At 39.6% G+C, this 19,272-nt stretch overlaps 1 pseudogene; it reads right to left on the bottom strand.

The window, feature by feature from the left end:
• Window positions 1-2,611: 2,611 nt before the first annotated feature.
• Window positions 2,612-4,315, bottom strand: LOC145016201 (pentatricopeptide repeat-containing protein At4g33170 pseudogene; annotated as a pseudogene).
• Window positions 4,316-19,272: the final 14,957 nt, after the last annotated feature.

The raw sequence follows: 19,272 nt of genomic DNA, 5'->3' as shown, positions 1-19,272 counted from the left end.
GTGCATAGTCCCTTTCATCTTACACATAGATATGAAGTATTTAATATAAACTACGTGCTATGTGTGCATATTATCTGAATACTTGTTGTCTATGTTGGATGAACGTTTTATACATATTTTAAAGAATTTAAACTGTATATGTATTTTATATCTACAAAATTTGTTGGGTAAAACATGGGTAGATGAATGATGAGAGATAGAAGATGATGTGAGTATACATTGGCAGCTATAGACTTAGTGCCTATGGGACAAACACCGATAGCTATGGACTTAGTACCTGTCAGACGTTGGTAGTTATGGATTTAGTACCTGTTAGGAGTTGGTAGCTATGGACTTAGTACCTATTAGTTAGACACTGGTAGCTATGGATTTAGTACCTGTAGGAATTGGTAGCTATGGACTTAGTACATGTTGAGCACTGGTAGCTATGGATTTAGTACCCGATGAGTAAGATATAGCAGCTATGGAATTAGTGCTTTACGAACGAACATTGGCAGCTATGGATTTAGTGTCAGTCCTATGACCCTGGAAGTAAGGGACTTCGGAATAAACGAATGCAGGATAGACGAATCTTAGGTTAAATCCTTAAGAGTAAAGAAGATAACGGGGATGGGTAATTGGGTTGATTCTTTGATTGAACATAATAATTATATTATTGTGGGTTGAAAACCCTATGTACTCACCAGGTTTCCCAACCTGACCCACTCAGTTTATGTATATCACAGGTGACAAAGTGAAGTGACATTACACTGAGAGATTTAAAGAGATGTAGATCACTAGTGTAAATCATTGTAAGTTCTATTTATGCTTATGTTTCAGTATTAACGATGACATCCCAAACGTTTTAAAATGAAATAAATACGTTTCCTCGGAAATGTTTTAATAACATATTTACCATGTTTTTTTCTGGGAACAAATTCTGCAACCTTTTTATAAAATGAAGTACTCTGATTTTCATTAAGCATAAACAAAAAAAATCGGTCTTTTCTGGCCGTGATTTTGGGGATGTCACATACGTGCCCATCATCGTCGAGTGCCTCACCATCAGCAAGGAGGAGTACTTGTAGCCCTCCATCTGCACACATGTGATGGGGAGAGTATTTGATCCCACACTTGAAACACAATGGATGAGCCTCACCATCAGCAAGGGTCGGGTAAGGGTCAGATTGGTGATTCCGTAAATAGAAGTGGGTTTTGAGTTGGGTGGAGTGGTATATTTTAAGTTGGAAAGTGGGTCAGTAGTCTTGGTAATGGATGAGCCCAATTGAGTAGGACCTGAGCGTTGACGGAAAGACACCATTGTCGCTTCGACATTTCTGGCATATTCCATAGCTTGATCGCATGACGAAGGACTCAAGGTGCGAACTCAGTTACGAATTTTGTTCTTCAGCCTCCTTATTAACCAACCAATCGATTGTTCCTCTAATTGATTGGGAATTAGGGCAGATATGGCTTCAAAAGCTTCAATATACTCTTCCACATCTTCCATTTGGAACAACGAACCAAGTGCTTCATGGGCGTTACGATACTTCGTACCACTGAAGCGGTCAGGAGCTTCAATCGGAACTACTCCCACATGTTATCGGGGTATTGAATCATAAGGTTGGTATACCGATGAAATGTAGACCCATCCATGCACATTTGGGAAAGATTCAACTTCTGATCGAAGGGAGTCTTGTGAATGTGGAAGTATAATTCAGCCTTCCTACCTAGCCACGAGCATCTATCCCTTCAAAGGTAGGAAGTTTGACCTTGGGAAGTGAGAATAGTGATTCATCGTTCTTTTGGGGGTGGGGTTGCCATGGGGTGATGATAAGGGGATTTTCTTTCGTGTCGGAGGTGGAGTCTAAGGTTGGATTTCGGATGACGGACACGTCGCTACTGGTTTGCTTGTACAGTGTGGAAGATGTGGTTTTTATGTTGTCTATCATTCTCTCCATCGTCTTCTCCATGGACGTGGTACTTCGGTCAGTAGAGTCTGCATAGCCTGAGCCTGCTAACTCCTTCATCTAGGTGTTGACCTTCATGGGAGTTGATTGTGGTTTGCAACTAGGTTTGGATCTATGCTTCGGTGGGTTGTACCATGGTGGAAGGAAGGGTAGACGAGTTTGATTTCCCAACAATGGAACCAAATTGATAAGAAACAAGCCAAGGAAAATAGAAAGAGAGACAATTGAACAGTAGAAATATCAGTTTGAGAGTCAAATGCTTTAATTGTATTCAATGATAGAAAGGATAATCAGAGAAGAATCAGTCTAGGGTTCATCCTGCCCAAGCTTTAAAAGTCAAAATTCATACTAGACAAAATAAAACAAGACAAAAACTGAAAAGATACTATTTCTCTCTTTTCAAATAAACTACCCTCTTTTCTCTCTCTTTAGTCATAGTGGAGACACCATGAAGCTGTCATTCTTTTTGCCTCCTTGTACACCTTCCAGGTTGTGGGCTCATTGGATTCTCCATTCTTGGGCTGGGCCTGGGATGTTCCCTCACTCTTTTCCTTATCATGGGTAATATATTTATAAAGACCCATAAATCCATACGAACAATATCATAAGCATTCTTGAAAGATATTTAATTCTTTGAAAAAAAAAAAAAAACTATGCACAAATCACCAATGATCTCCACAGTTACAACCACCATCAAAAAACCTATGATATCTATTAACATCCCTCACTATAATCTCCCTCTCCACCACTCTACTAATATACTTAAACGCCTCATGACAATCCCTACAAATCCTTAGATTCTTAACAATCCTCAATGCCTTCCCACGTGGCGCCACGTCAGCAACCAATCCAAACGCCAACGCCAATTTCTCACTATGATTCCAAAGTGCTTCAGTCTTCTCCTCTTTCCCTACTTCATGCAACATGTCATCCCAAACAGGCACATACCCTAACTTCACTATCTTCTCCATTAACTCCCATAACTTTCTGTAAATTTCATCTGTCTTTTCATGTCTTCGATCTCCTGCTAAAAACACATGAACTTGACCACAAACTTCTATCCAACTCAACCCACCTTCCTTTTTCACCCTTCTCTCTCTCATCAATTTTCTCACTGTTTTCACTTCCTCCAACTTTCCAACACTAGAAAAAGCATTTGCAGCAATCACATAAGCAGAATCATCTTGTGGGTCGAGTTCTTGTAGCCTTTGACTCATTTCTTTGACCATTTCTATATCACCATGATGTGCACTAGTGGACAACAATGCCCTCCACATTGCAGCATCGGGTTTATGATTTGGCATTGTTAAAGCAATCTTTTTAGCTTCCTGTAATCTACCGGATCTACCCATTGCACCCACCAAACATGTGTAATGTTCAATCCATGGTTCCAATTTGTATTCTGATTCCATCTTTCTGAACCATCGTTCTGTTTCATCAACCAAACCCGCATTGCAAAATGCTGTCATGATAGAGAGAAAAGTGTATTCATCGGGTACAAGACCTTGATGATGATGATGCTTCATTGATGAAAAGAGTTCCATGACTGAATCTTTGTCCCCTTGTTGTGCGTAGCTTGACATCATTGCATTCCACCCTATGAGATTCAAGATTGAAACAAGTTCATTGAACACCAAACGTGCGTCGTTTACCATTCCACATTTCCCGTATCCATCTACCAAAGCAGTTCCGACAATCACATTTGAATCAAGGCCGGTGACGACAGAATGGGCATGAATCATCTTAGATTGTTCTAAGGCAGCTAGTTCTGCTGTCGCACGCAATGCAGCAGAGACGCTATAGTCGGTGGAGTCGAACCCAGAAGCTCGCATTTCAGCGAAATAAGATAAAGCATCGATGGGTTTTGAGTTCTGGGCGAGCCCGACGATTACAGAGGAAAAACAAACCGCGTCTCTGTGAGGAATTTCGTCGAACACTTTTTGGGCGTTATTGGGAAGATGGGTTTTCGAGTAAAAATGGATAAGGGCTGAGGCGGTAAAGGGTTCGATTGTAAGTGAGAGTTTGATAGAGAGAGCATGAAGCTGGAGTCCAAAGGAAAGAGCAGGAAGAGAAGCGCAGGTTTTGAGAACAATTGCTAATGTGCGCTGGTTGGGGAGGGTGGGGTGACGGAGCATGGAGACGAAGTGGCTGAGAGCGGCGGGAGTGTTGGAGTGGCCGGAGATGAAGGTTGTCCATGAGACGACATTGGGGGATTTGATTTGTTGGAAAAGACGAACGGCGTAGGGGAGGAGGTGAGAGTTGATGTAGAGAGTTATGAGATTGTTGAGCTGGAAACGGAACTCGGAGGTGCCGGCGTTGTAGGTTTTGATGACTCGAGCGTGTATCCGGCGTGGGTCTGATTCCATTTTTTGTCTGCTCCAGAGAACGGAAGAAATTCTGGAATGGTTTTGGTTTTCAGAGTCATTGAAGACTTGAAGTGAAGTAGTAGTGTAGTACCCTAACGAATGTATAAACTTCAAAAATATACCGGGTTTTATTCCTGGTTAAATTGACTTTAATTTTTTTTTTTTTTTCTAACGATTTTGTATTGTTTTATTTTTGGAAAATCTTTAGAAAAATTCTAATACTTTATTTTAATTTACAAAAATTCTTAAATTAAAATTTGTTTACGAAAAAACATGAATTACCAGTAAAAAATGAATAAGTTTCAAACTAAAATTTGTTTACTCTAATATATGAATAAGTTTCAAACTAAAATTTAATGATGATTTGATTTTTTTTCGCCATTTAACATACAGTTTAATAGTTTTATTACTGACTTGGATACCTAATCATTAAATTAGCTGAAAAGATGGATACGATATGTTATATAATGCTATATTTACTAAAAAAATTGATATTCATCTTATCGGCTCATTTATAACTATGTATCTAGGTCAACAACGAAATCGGTAAAATGTATGTTTCCAATAAAAAAATGCACAAGAAATGAGATGATGTTTGATGAAATGAATATATTGGATGATTAGATTGACAATTTGAAATTTCTTATAAACGTAAAAAAAAATTTATGAAATTGTTGCTAATTTATGTAATTCCTCCAGTATTCGTTAGATGTATTTTATATTCCAAAAAATATACAATACATCATGATATCAAGTTTTATGGTAAACATAACATTATATAACCCAACATATTCATCTCATCAACTCATTTAATTGGGGATGAGCATAGGCGGGTACCCGCCTCATTTGGCGAGAATCAGAACCGGAACCGGAATCGACGGTTCCTAGAAAGTTAGAACCGGAACCGGAACCGCTCTAGGCAGTTCTTAAATGTTTGGAACCAGTCCCAGAACCGGCGGTTCCGGTTCCAGGAGCGGGTAACCCCGTTACATTAATTTTGTCAACTTTTGTCGATAAAACCGCAATTTAGTTCAATCTAAATCAAATCAATTCAGACCAAAGACGGACAAAATCAGACCAATATATTCTAAACCGGTCTAAGTAGCACACATATTTATATGAAAATTATATATATATATATATATATATATATATATATATATATATATATATATATAAACCGGTTCCGGCGGGTAGCGGTTTCGAAAAAATGAGAATCGGAATCGAAACCACTTAAGGGGATTCCATAACTTTAGGAACCGGAACCGCTTAAGATGATTCCCGTTCCAGAACCGGCAGTTCCGAGGCAGTTCCGGTTCCAAAAGCAGGTACCCGGTTCCGATGCTCATCCCTACATTTAATGACAATTCCGGTTCCAAAAGCAGGTACCCGGTTCCGATGCTCATCCTTACATTTAATGACAAGTCAGCAAAGAAACCGGTAAAATATATGTTGCATGGAAAAAATAATCAAATCATCACTAAATTTTAATTTGGGATTTACTCGCAAATTATGGTAAAATAATTGGACTTTAATGGAACCATGTAAATAATGAAACGGTAAACCAAGAAAAAATCTAATTATCATTTTTACCAGTGATTCATGCTTTTCCGTAAATAAATTTTAGTTTGGCACTTTTTTCGTAAATTATGATAAAATATTAGTACTTCTCTAGAGATTTCCTTTTATTTTTTTCAAAAAATATGTTTTATTTTTTTATTAAAAACTCTCAATTTTTTTTTTCCAGAGAACCCCTTAATAATTTAAAAAAAATGACTTGCATTAGTTTTTCTGGAAAGAAAAAATCGTTAAAATTGTCAAATCAAAAATATATATATATTAAGATACAATGGCTTTTTCAGGAAAAAAATACAAAGGCTTAATCCATAATATATAAGTTTTTTTTATGATACTAAACTCGAGCTATCCAAATTGTACCATGATGTAACATTTACATTCCAAGTATTTTCCTTTTAGCCCTCAACCTTAAAACTTTGGCATTTTGGTACCTAGCCGAGTACGTTGGGTATACGCTAAGAGTACGCTCGGCGTACTGCCTCGATATCCGGATTGTGGAGGCACCCACGTACGCAGGGCATACGGTCAACAAGGGAAAAAACTAATTTTTAGGTTTTGTGTCCTATTTAAACACCTTTAGACACATATAGACCTTCTTATGATCAGCATCCACCTCTCTAAACCCTAAAAATGAAACCATAATTTCCATTTGAGTGTTTTGAACTTAAAAGTGAATTGTGAAGGTGTTTTGGTGATTTTGATGGAAGTAGAACCCTTGGAAGTTGCATTGGTGTGGCTAGAGCTTGTGGATCCATAATCATCACCAACTTGGAAAGTTTTTGGAGGTATGAAGCTCTTTACTTGATGGTTCTTTTGATAGACCTAGTTAGGGTTCGTTTTTATGCTTTTTATGGTCCTTTAAGTCAGTTTGAGAGTATGAGCTACTCCAGAAGCTAGGGATGGTAAATCTTAGCATTTTTGAGGTCCCTTGTTCATAATAATGCAATCTTGGTGTGTTATATTAGACCATGTATGAGTTAGGGTTTTTATTATGAGTTTTTATTGAGTTTGAGTCCCATTAAGGCATGTAAAGGAGTAAAGTTGCCAACTTTACGTGTTAAGACATCACTTAGGACCGTATCTGAGAATTTGGCATAGTGGCTTAAACAATTAAGCACTTAATAGCAAATTGGTCGTGTTGTGGAGTAATTTGGGCGTACCCAACTCGTACGCAACGCATACTGGCTAAAGATGGCGTACGCAAGGCGTAAGTCTAAGTACGGCGGGCGTACTCAGCAGCCTTGACTTTTGTTGAAGTTTGGGTTTTGAGCCCTATTTGGACTATTAGGGTTTTGGGCCTTGTTGGGCCACTAGTCTTTCTGGCTTTGGGCCATTGTTAAGCTTTGGCTTTCTTGGAATTAGGCCCATAATGGGCTTTGGGTGTCATTTAGGAATATAGGCCATATTAGGCTTTCGGAGCCATTAGGTTGGGCCTTAGTTTCTAGGCCAAGTAATGAAAGGGTAAAATGGTCTTTCACCCTGGGTATTAGACAAAGTGAACTAGATTCTTAGTTAAGGTTTATGGCCCGATTATTAATTGGGTTCTTTATTTGATTGACTAACGTAGGGATTTTCTGGTTCAATAGCGTGATCATTTGTTTGACTATCAGCAGATTGAGGTGAGTTTGCTCACTATACTATAGGACACTAGGATATGTTATGTGTGTGTAGTCTTTGTGACTCATGTTGTATGTGTTATATGCATGTGTGCCTATTTGCTATATGTATATGGGGTGAAATAGACCTGGTACAGCCTTATGCTGACATATGAGTTGAAATAGACCCGGGGATAAAATAGACCCGAGGGTGAAATAGACCCAGTACGGCCTTGGTCTAACACATGAGTTGAAATAGACTCAGGGTGAAATAGACTTGGGGTGAATTAGACCTGGCACAGCCTGAGTTGGCAAATATGTATGGTATGTGGTATTTTGGGGTACTCACTAAGTTTCGTGCTTACGGTTTTCAGTTTATGTTTCAGGTACTTCTGGATCGAAGGGGAAGAGCTCGGGATGATCGCATTGCACACACGCACCATGATTTCCGCTTTACTTCAATATGATGTATATAGGATGTTGGATTTATATACTCTGTTTTCCTTTATGGGTTTATGAAAATGTTTGATTGGTGATTTTATTATTATGAAAACGAAATTTTTGGTCTTAAATTTTAGGATGTTACAAGTTGGTATAAAAGCCTTGGTTTGAGGGATTCAAGCATACTCTTGGGTGTGTATGAACTCAAATTAAGGATTTGGTAGATTTTTCATAAAAGGAAATGTTTTATAAAAAGAATTTTTCTAGTAAAAGAAAGGGATATGGTGCATGCAATCGACCGAACTCAAGTAAGTTTTCCCAAAATACCCATACATGTTTTATGTTATGCTTTGAATTATGAATCTGTGAATTGCATGCTAGATTAAGGCTAAGGATCTGCTTAGGATTGCATGATAGAATGCAAGGAGAGATGCCTTTGTATGTCTGTTGTTAGAGCTTGTAGACCTGCATGCTAGTATGTATCAGTCAGTGATAGGGTGACCTGATTAAGTTATGTTTGATTCCGATTACTCGATGCTCGAATGTTGCTTGCTTTTTGCTTTTAGGAGTTTCCAATAACATCAGCTAGCTAGTAAGAGAATATTTTAAGTTAAATATTGTTGAGACTAGATAATTTTAGAAGGTTAGATTTTAACTCTTTTGTGCAGCTCTTGTTTGAGTCCAACCATTGTAGTCGGAGATCTTTTATTCAAAGAATTAGCTGGTGTCAGTGATATGTAATTATATTCTTGAGTTATTTAGAAGGTGTTAGGGAGAGTTCTTTCTGCAGCTGATGGAAGATAGTGGTGTGGGGGTTTCCCTAGGAAAACCTATGAGGTGATTCGTTGCTGAGAGCTTTGTCCTATTGAGAATTGTTGGTTTGATAAGGGAGTGACCTGGAGGATTCAGGGTAATCGTTGAGGAAAGTATGCATATATGTGGAAGGTAGTATGGGCCCATACTATTGGAAGCATAGGATCCGTACTCGAGTCAAGGAAATCCACAATGATACCAAGAAGCTTGTAAAGTTTAGGATTCCTCGATGTGTATATATATATATATATATATATATATATATATATATATATATATATATCTGTGTGTGTGTGTTATAACGATTTGAGTGGTCTATATTCAGTATGGTGGTCACTCAAGGAGGATTTGGTAGTGGTTCTGGTGCTGGTGAGGGTTCAGGTTCGGGCTCTTGGGCCGAACGTATGGATAATCAGATGTCGGGGTTCATTTCATCAAAGATTACCTACAATATTCTTGAGAAGACTCCTATGATCTTTGGCACGATCAAGGAGGGTATTCTTGAGATTCTAGATGAGCGCTTGGGGGATTTTTGTTCTAAGATGATGGCCATGGTGGGAGCCCACTCTTTGACTTTTCGTGAGTTCCGATCATGTGGGGCTCCGGAGTTCTTTGGGAAGAAGGACCTAATTACGAGCAGGAGTTGGTTGACAGACTTCGGGAACGCCTTCTGATCTAGCCTTTGTCCTGAGTAGAAAAATGTCATACTTGCATCCTATCTTCTGAAAGACAGAGATCGAGACTGGTGGGAGGAGGTTGGTAACGACTTGGGAGGTGAGGCGATTGAGTCCATGACTTGGGAGGATTTTATGAAGAGGTTTCGAGCTGAGTTTTCACTTGTGATTGAGGTCTGTAAAATAAATAAAAATCACAAGAAATTTAAGCTTTTTTAAAACAAAACCAAATCATAAAATGTTTACAAAATCATTTTTTTCAAAATATTGTTCCATATCAGAGTATCTCATAGATCAAAAGTACATAAAATAGAGGATGTGCACGGTCACGCCTTCGCCAAGTACCTGAAACCACAACTAAAAACCATAAGCCAAAGCTTATTCAGTTCCCCCAAAGTACCAACACATAACCAAATAACATATAAAATAACGTCATGTACTGGGTCCACAACCGGAAGACTGGATTACCCCTGAGCCCATATCATAAGTCTGGCTTGCCCTCGGGGCCCACATCTTATGTATGGCTTTCTCCCTAACCCAATCATTCATTGTACTGAATGACCCTCAAGCCCTCAGTACGGGTCTGGCATACCATTCGGTCCTCAACTCGTATCCGGAATGCTCCTAAGCCCTTAGTATGATTCTGGCATGCCCTACCCGACCCTCAGCTCATATCTAGAATGCTTTAAGGTTTGTTGCCTACAACACGAAGCAGTACAACCTCAACCCAACACAATATGTCGACATATAACAGATAACAAACATATATAGATAATCATGCAAACAGAATCACATGTAGTCCTATAGATCTACCAGACTAGCATATCGGCAACTTGCATATAATCATCCCGATCTATTCCACACTCAGCATATCAGTGTATAGCAGGATATCAATCGAATGGATCGACCTTGGTACCTTCGATGCGTAGGTACAGTGAGGAAAACTCACCTCACGGATTGGACAAAAGTTGATGAGGTCTCGACTCTGAATCTCGGTTCTAACCGTCACCTATCCAAGCAAATGACCAATCACAATCAAAATCCCAAAATATCCTTAGGTCAAACTTGGTCAAATTCAAAGTGAAACTGGTCAAAACAACTTAGTGAGCCGAGTCAACCCAACCGAGTCAACTCGGCCGAGTCACCACAAAGTGAGTACGTTGGGCGTACTCGAACATTGACCATCATCAGGGTGTTTGACCTCGTATGCGATGCGTACTCCAGGTAGCATGGCGTAGTCCCAGATGCCCAAATTCTTCATTAAGAGCTTAATGGAGTAAGCTCTCAAGTCCATGTTTCAGATCCATCGCTAAAATACCCTCAATAGTCATAAAGTTTCCAACTTTATGACTTTGCATGTCCATTAACTGCTTAACTCAACTTTTTAATCCATTAAAACCTTTTAAATGATGCATGGAGCAAAACCAACCATTTAGAATCCATTTTTATGACTTGAGACCCTTCCAATGGTCTGAAAGGACAACTTAATGGGTCAAGAACATGATATGTTCATGAATCTCCACATTTAGGAGAAAAAGGACCAATAACCATTCCAGCACAAGATATAAATGAAACTTCACCAAGTTCATAACTTGATACCTCAAAATGGTGCTGTGACATCCCCATTTTCACGACCAGAAAAGAATGATTTTGTTTATGCCTTATAAAAATCAGAGTACTTCTTTTAATAGAAATGTTGCGGAATTTGTTCCCAGAAAAACATGATAAATACTTTATTAAAACATTTTCGAAGAAACGTATTTTATTCATTTCAAAACGTTTGGGATGTCATCGTCAATACATAAACATAAGCATAAATAGAACTTACACTTATTTACACTAGTGATCTACATCTCTTTAAATCTCTCAGTGTAAAGTGACTTCGTATTAACACCTGTGATATAAATAAACTGAGTGGGTCAGGTTGGGAAACCTGGTGAGTACATATGGTTTTCAACCCACAATAATATAATTATTATGTTTAAACAATCAAGCAATTAAACCCAATTACCCATCCCCATTATCTTCTTTATTCTTAAGGATCTACCCTAAGAATCAGCTATTCCTCGTTCATTCATTCCTAAGGATTATCCTAAGGAATCTGCACAAAGTCCATCATTGCCACAGTTTACACAACGGGCACTAAGTCTGCATAGTCGCCAGGGTTTAGGCATCAAGTTTGCATGATCACCAAGGTTTAGGCATCAAGTCTGCATGATCACCAAGGTTTAGGCATCAAATTTGCATGATCACCATGGTTTAGGCATCAGGTGTGCATGATCACCAAGGTTTAGAGTACACCGAGTGAACACATTGTTCACAACACCTACAGGTTGCGAGCCTGCTAGTGTTCCACTGACTGTCTATAATAGTCTGTGGTTATCATCCATACTCTGCTGAATGACGGGGCCATCATTTGGGAAAAAGGCTTCTCATATTATCCACCTCTCACCCTCACCTCGTGGTTTATAACACCTGTCAACTCATCATTCAACTCATATTCCATCTATTATATCTTCCCATGTTTACCCCAACATTATCGTAGATATAAAATACATATACAGTTTAACATGCACACATAGCACATAATTTATATAAAATACTTCATATCTATGTGTAAGATGAAAGTAACTATGCACTCACCTGAAAGGTGGTGACTCGACACTCGGACAGCGCTTCGATACTCTCAAAACAACTTTCCTTCGATAAAACCTAGTATCAACACCACTAGGGTTTAGTTTACCGATATTTGCGACAAATTAATAGTCTGACTATTATTATTATTATATAAGCGTTAAATAACACTCAATATAACTCATAATAATAGCCCAAATAATTATTTTAAGGTCCTAATAATGTTACTATAATTTATTAGTATATTAAAACTAGCGTAGGCATAGCTCACTTACAGCGGGTTTTTTTTCGCAAAATCGGGCTTCGTTGGAGCATTGTTTCCCGAGCCAAAAGGCTCTTTTCTCAGAGCCGTCGGGTGCTCCGGGGCTTCTGCCTCGTGCTAGGGAGTTACCCTAGGCTTTGGGGGGTTAGGGAGGCTTAGAGGGATAGTTTAGAGAGAGAAAGAAGGGTTTGAAGGTGTGAGAATGAATGGAACCCGGCACCTCTATTTATAGGGGTGCAACTGGCCTACTCGCCGAGTAGGAGGACCTACTCACCAAGTTGGTGCATGTGGCAACCTTCTAGTGGTGCCACGTGTCCAATTATGGTGGTGCCACGTCACCCCCTATCGCGTATCAACCTTCAAACTTAGAAAAATCATAACTCTCGCATACGAGCTTCGTTTTCGATGTTCTTTTTTTCAACGCGTAGTTAAAATGAAGCTCTACAACTTTCCTTTAGACTCCGTCGTATAATTCTCGACCGATCTCAAATTTAACAGTAGGAGGCGTTTAGACTGTTAAATGACCGCGAAGAATTCATAACTCCTTCATACGGACTCCGTTTTCATCTGTCTTTTTACCGTTGAGTTCCTATTAATGATATCTTCAACTCTCATTTAGGTCCCGTAAGCCAAAAACCGCTCGAACTAAAATTCGAGTTTCGGGTTGTACACTACTAAGCCGAATCTTAGAAAAATCACAACTTCCTCATACGAAGTTAGATTTGGGCGTTCTTTTTATCGACGCTCTTAGTTTAACATATTCTACGAATTTCATTTAGATCACTAAGGCTAAAAAGTCCTCCATCGTAAATTCACTATTTACGCTTCCCGGTGCGTGCCGGTTCCGTCGCGAAACTTCGACGGGCCATAACTTCTTCGTTATAACTCGGATTTCGTTGTTCTTTATATGTACGGAAACCTTGTGACATATTCTACAACTTGGTTAAGATTATTTATTCTAAATAATCTTTTGTCGAAAAGTCATTTTCGACCCCTATTGCCTCTAAATTGACTAGCCCGGATCTACGGGCGTTACAGTTTTCTCCCCCTTAGGATGATTACGTCCCGGAATCATCAACGAAGCAGGATTGTGTAATGACTCCATACGTTATCTCTTCATCCTAGGTAATAACAGTAACTTCTATGTCGCTTCAAACGAGTATCTAACTCTTGGACTCCTTGACTGCAGGTGGTGCTCGGTCTTGCACCTGCTCGTTGGACTTTCAATCATGAACTTCGTGTCACAAACTCATTCTTTATCAGAGACTCCTTCCTCTTCTTAACAAACTTAGGATAAGTTAATTTGATTACTACAATTGATCGATGTGTCATATTCTAATGATCTATCATCGTATGTAGCAATGCTTAGACTCAGGTATCTTAGAGTCAAATTCCGGAATGGAATATGCCTTCCTTCATCGTCTAATGTGATATAATCACATTTTAACATGTAGCATTTCTAGCTACCAACTTCTTTAACAACGAGCGTGATACTTCTATTGATCGCTTTGATTTCAATCGTTTGGTTTAAGTCGGACGCTACATCAAACTTGGTTCTCTGAACCACGTAACCTACTCATCGTAGTCGGACTCAATGTGATATGACCACTAGGGTCGGGATAACAACAATCTTTTAGTATTTTACCAAAACAATAGTATACTTGAATAAAACGAAATCAATTACTAGCTTCTTGGTAACCTTGTGACTTTCCCTGATCCAAGTGTGAGTCCTGTGCTTCTGGTAGTATAGGCCTCTACTACCATTCACACCTACTCATACTCGTCCCAAGTATTGTCCCGCAGTTTCCCAAGTCACCATACAAGAAAATCACATAACATTTTAACACATCAGATAACAAAACGAAGGTTTTATAATTTCTCGAAACTATTACATATGTGTTCAAGTTCACCCTAAACTATGCCTCTAATAGGCTACATCATACGACACTATGGCTACTGCATAACTTGATCTTCGGATATGAAGTCCTCATCCTTGATTCCTTGCACGGTTTTCTGCTTCGTCGAGGATCATGTGGAATGCCCTTGGCCTTGGTGGCGTTTCTGGTCTTGCTGCTTTATTTTTCCCCGGGCAGTCCCTGGAAATATGCCCTTCCTTGTTACATCCATAACACACCTTCTTGTTGGACGCACACTTGTTGGCGTAATGCCCTGTCTTTCCACATTTGTAGCAAGTCACCTCCTCGCTATATTTCCCGAAGTGCTTCCTTTTACACTTCTCGCACCACTTGGTTTCACTTCCTCCTCCTTCTTCAGTCTTTGAGAATTTCTTTTCCTTGTTGGATTTTGATGATCCTTCATGTTTCCTTTTCTCGCCAACTTCAGCTCTCTCCATACCTTTTTCCCGAATCTGGGTCTCAACATTCCTGGTTGCCCAGATGGCTCCTTTCAAAGTGGTTGCTTGCTTGACCATTGGTCCAAAGTCTGCTGGTAATCCATGGGCAAACTTATTGACCTTGGAGAGCTCAGTTGGAACTAGATAAGGAACAAGCTTCATGTTCTCTGTAAAACTTGCAGCATACTCGATGACACTCATCTTTCCCTTCTTTAGATTCTGAAACTCGTTGTTGATCTCCAGAAGATCCTGCTCAGAGCAATACTGCATTTTTAACTGCACCAGAAAATCCTCCCATGACATCTTGCTCGCTTCTCCTTTGGGCATCGAATCGGCTAATAGCTTCCACCAGCTTAGTACTCCAGATTTCAAAAAAGGAACCGCGATAGCGGTCTTCTGCCTGTTGCTACACTCGCAACTGTCAAACATCGTCTCCATCTCGGAGATCCAGTTCATGACTTCCACTGGCGTCGGGCTTCCAGATAGACTCGATGGTTTGGATGCCATGAAATCCTTGTATTTGCATCCACATCCATCATTTCCTCCATCCTGGTGGTTTTGCCTAACTATCGGTGGGTTGGCTTGACCAACAGTCCCACTGTAGTTTCCCTCCTCAGCCTGCCCTTCGTTCTACTCGGACTGTTCGATCTGTATGGTTGCTTCTTCTCGATTTTGCTGGAGCAAACGTCTGGTTTCCTCCATTTGACGATCCAACATCGCCTGTGTTGGGTTGAAGATCATTTTTGTTGATTGCGTCTTTTGGGCTCGCTTAGCCTAAGGCTTTTTGTGTACCAGTTTGGGCCTGTCCAACCGTGAACCTTTTATGTTTTGTATATATGTTTACGCTTGCATGCATATTAGGTTAAGGTTTTAGAGATCTGAGAATAGCGATACATCTAGATGACAACAGGTTTCTTTGATAGTTCTTGTAACCTTCCAATCCTCTACAGTTGATGTTCTTAATCGAGCTCTTCTGAGGATTTTGTTTAATCATTCGACACGTTTGATTCAATCTTGTCTTGTTCTTATTATTGTGTTTTTATCGTCTTTGTTTACTTACTTGTTCAAGATCTAATCGATCTTCATAAATTAAAAGATTGTTAAATCTCATCAATTGGTATCAGAGCAGGAGGCTGTGTAATTGATACACATCTTTTCTGTGAAAAAGATTTCCATTAGGGTTTTTCCGCAATCATCAATATTTATTGAGCCGTCATCTCTTTATTGACGTATCTTGATATTTATTACTTTGCCCTAATCTGTTTTATTACAAGTCTGATCTTTGAACAGGTTTTTACGATCATAATGGATGCGACACAATCAAACCTTATTAATATTTCCAACAGCATTGGTTCGACGACAAAGATTCCGATCTTATACACCCATGACTATGAAGTATGGGCACATCACTTCGAAGACTACGTTATTGGATTGGAGGATAATGGGTATCTCATTTGGGAAGCCATCACTAATGGACCATTTTCTCATTCTGCAACGTCCAGAATCATCAAGACACAAAAAGAGTACAATGATCTGCTAAAGGACGTGAAAGACATTGCACAAGATGAAAAGGATAAGTTCCAGTGCAATATCAAGGCATTAAGGTTGATTAGGTTCGCCCTTCAGTCCGATACATTCAGATTGGTTAGCTCATGCACGACGGCAAAGGATGTTTGGGATAGACTTCGCGAACTGTATTGTACAGACGAGGATCTTGAACATTCTATTCAAACTTTGCTCCTATCTGAGTTTGGAGAATTCAGGCAAGGGGTTGAAGAAACTGTGACCCAGACGTTCGATCGCTTCAATCATCTTCTCAGCAAGATGATCAAACACGATATTGAAAGGAAGCTTATCGAACAGAAGGTTACATTCCTGAATGGTCTGAGGTCTGAATGGAGAGCAGTGGTTTCCACAGTTAAAGCCCATGAGCAGTTTAAATCATACTCTTTGGCGAAACTGACGGGTATTCTCAAGTCCCAAGAGAAGATTGTGCTGCAAGAAAAGAACGTCGTTTCCAGTCTCGGTTCGTTGGCCCTCCTATCTAAAAGTAAAGCTGCGATGGAGGATGAAGATCTCAACCTGGAGGAATATGATCTCACGTCTGAGGATTATGCCATGATGGTGTCCAATCCCAAGAGGTTCATAAAGAAGAGATTCCCCAGCAACAAAAACCGAAGCTGGCAGGGGAGTTACAGCTCTGAAAAAGTGATTAATGAACCGAAATCTGAGGAGCCCAAAAAGGAACCGAAGGTGGATGGCGATTCTGGAGTAAGCTGTTTCTACTGTGGTGGGAAGAATCACTATGCTAAGGACTGTGTCCTTAAGAAGATGGCTGAAAAAGATGATGGGAATGACGAGGAAGCCGTGTTGCAGAAAAGACTAGATGAGTTGAGAAAGAAGAAGTCTGTCGTTAACCCTTCTATTAATGCTCTTATTGTGCAGGGTTCGGTTAAAGGAAGATGAAATCGATGCCGAAGCCTATAATTGTGAGAGTGTGATATCGTCTGATGATGTCAATCCAACCTACATGTATGGACTGGACAAAATTGAGTCCTTCATTAAATCCAAAGACCACAAGAACATGCTTAAAAATCTTTTGGATGAAAATGACAGACTTAAACTGAGAACCGAAACCATGCAAAAATTTGACTCTTTGAACGCCAACGTAAGCTCAGAAAACAAAATTGATGTTGAAAATGCATCTGAGCTTAACGAGGACGATAACATGAGCGAAATTTCTGTAGAGGACACGGTTGACTGCTCAGAATTTATTAAAACCGAGCCTGAAAATCACAAGAATCTAATTTCTGAAAATTCAGTGGAGTTCGCTCGGTTGTCCCATCAAAAGTCCCCAAAATTAGTTGAGAAAGCTGTTGTGTATCAAAAGGTCAGGACCACTCCAAATCAAGTATACAAGGTAACAGGAGTAACCGAACATCAAACAGCTGAACTTGTAGCCATTGTAAACGAAGATAATGCTGATGGCTGTGATGAGTACTTCTGGGAAGCTCCAATTGATAATGCAGACGAAACCATCGGTTTATCTGAAAGAACTTCCTGGAAGAGCAAAGGAAGATACATACCTGAACCCTTGAATAAGCCGAACAACTTCGATGAGCCGAGCACCAGTGGTACAAAAGATATTCCTCAGAAGAATGATCACTCGGCAAAAGAAGACATTCCCTCGGCTCCTTCGGCTCAAAGTAAAACTCCTGCAGTTCAAAAGGAACCAGCCAAGGAGTCACCAAAAACGAAAGCAAATGTTCATCATCAACCTTCTCAGATGAGGAATAGGAAGATAGAAAGGAACAATAGATACAGGAAGAACCTTTCTGAAAGGAAACAATTCTGGCATTCCCAGAATGCATATTTCTCTCATCAAGACAAGAATCTAAAGTATGAAAACAATCCTGTAGGAAAGCTTGAAAGTCACAAAAACCAAAAGCCAAGGTTCGGTTCACAAGAAGATATCAACCGAAAGCCAAGGTTCGGTTCACAAGAAGATATCAACCGAAGGCAAAAGTTTGGTTCTGAAAAGGACTTCAACCGAAACCAAAGGTTCGGTTCCAAAGACAGTTCCAACCGAACGCAAAGGTTCGGTTCTGAAGTCAAAAGAGAACAAAACTCTAAGGTCATTCCCTCCAATGATCAAAAGCAAAAGGGTCACCTAGAGTCTCAAGCCCGGAACTTCTCTCAATCCAAACCCTCTTGTTCAAATTCTTCTCGTTCTTCTAATTCCTCTTCTCGGTCTCATAATTCTTCTACTCCCACCGATTCATCTCCATCTTACTCTAAAGCTGATTTCTCTTATTTTCAAAAATCTCATTCGTCAACTGAGCAAAAGTGGAAGAAAAAGGTCAATGAATCCCAACCAGAATCCAAACCTAATTCACCCAATCCTAACAAAATAAAAGTTTTTACCATTAAAAGGAAAGATGCAACAACTCTTATAAAACGAACTTATCTTGTTGATGTCTCTCTTATTTTTCCCGTTCCCATGCAAAGCTCACGTGGACCCAAGAAATTTTGGGTTCCTAAATCTGTCTAATTTTTGCAGGTTATAAGTGACGAGCAGTTCGACGAAGAATGGTACATCGATAGTGGCTGCTCACGTCACATGATAGGGAGGAAAGAGGAGCTTAGGGAATACAGATCTCTTGCAAATGGTGGCAACGTCAAGTTTGGAAACAATTCTTTTGGCACCATAAAGGGATACGGGATGATAACAAATGGAGACTTTACTATAAGGAAGGTGGCTTATGTGGAAGGACTCCAACACAACCTCATTAGTGTATCTCAGCTTGTTGGAGGTACAGGTCTCAAAGTCTCGTTCGATGATGAAGGTTCTGAAATCATAGAGAAAAAGTCAAAGAAAGTGATTCTCAAGTCAGAGTGAAAGGGTGAAATGTTTCCCTTAAACCTTAAACCCATCAAAGGAAACCCAACTATTTGCTTGTTGTCAAAAGCTCAATCCGACGAAAGTTGGTTGTGGCACCGAAGATTATCTCATCTTAATTTTAAATATATCAACCGTCTTGTTACTGGAGGTCATGTTAGGGGCCTTCCATTGCTCAAGTTCGACAGGGATCATCTGTGCGCTGCAT

Source organism: Lactuca saligna, chromosome 9 (assembly GCF_052625555.1).
Source record: "Lactuca saligna cultivar CGN05327 chromosome 9, ASM5262555v1, whole genome shotgun sequence".
NCBI classification, from domain to species: Eukaryota; Viridiplantae; Streptophyta; class Magnoliopsida; order Asterales; family Asteraceae; genus Lactuca; species Lactuca saligna.
The sequence above is the reverse complement of the archived record's forward strand: the minus strand, read 5'-3'. Positions and strand labels throughout refer to the sequence as shown.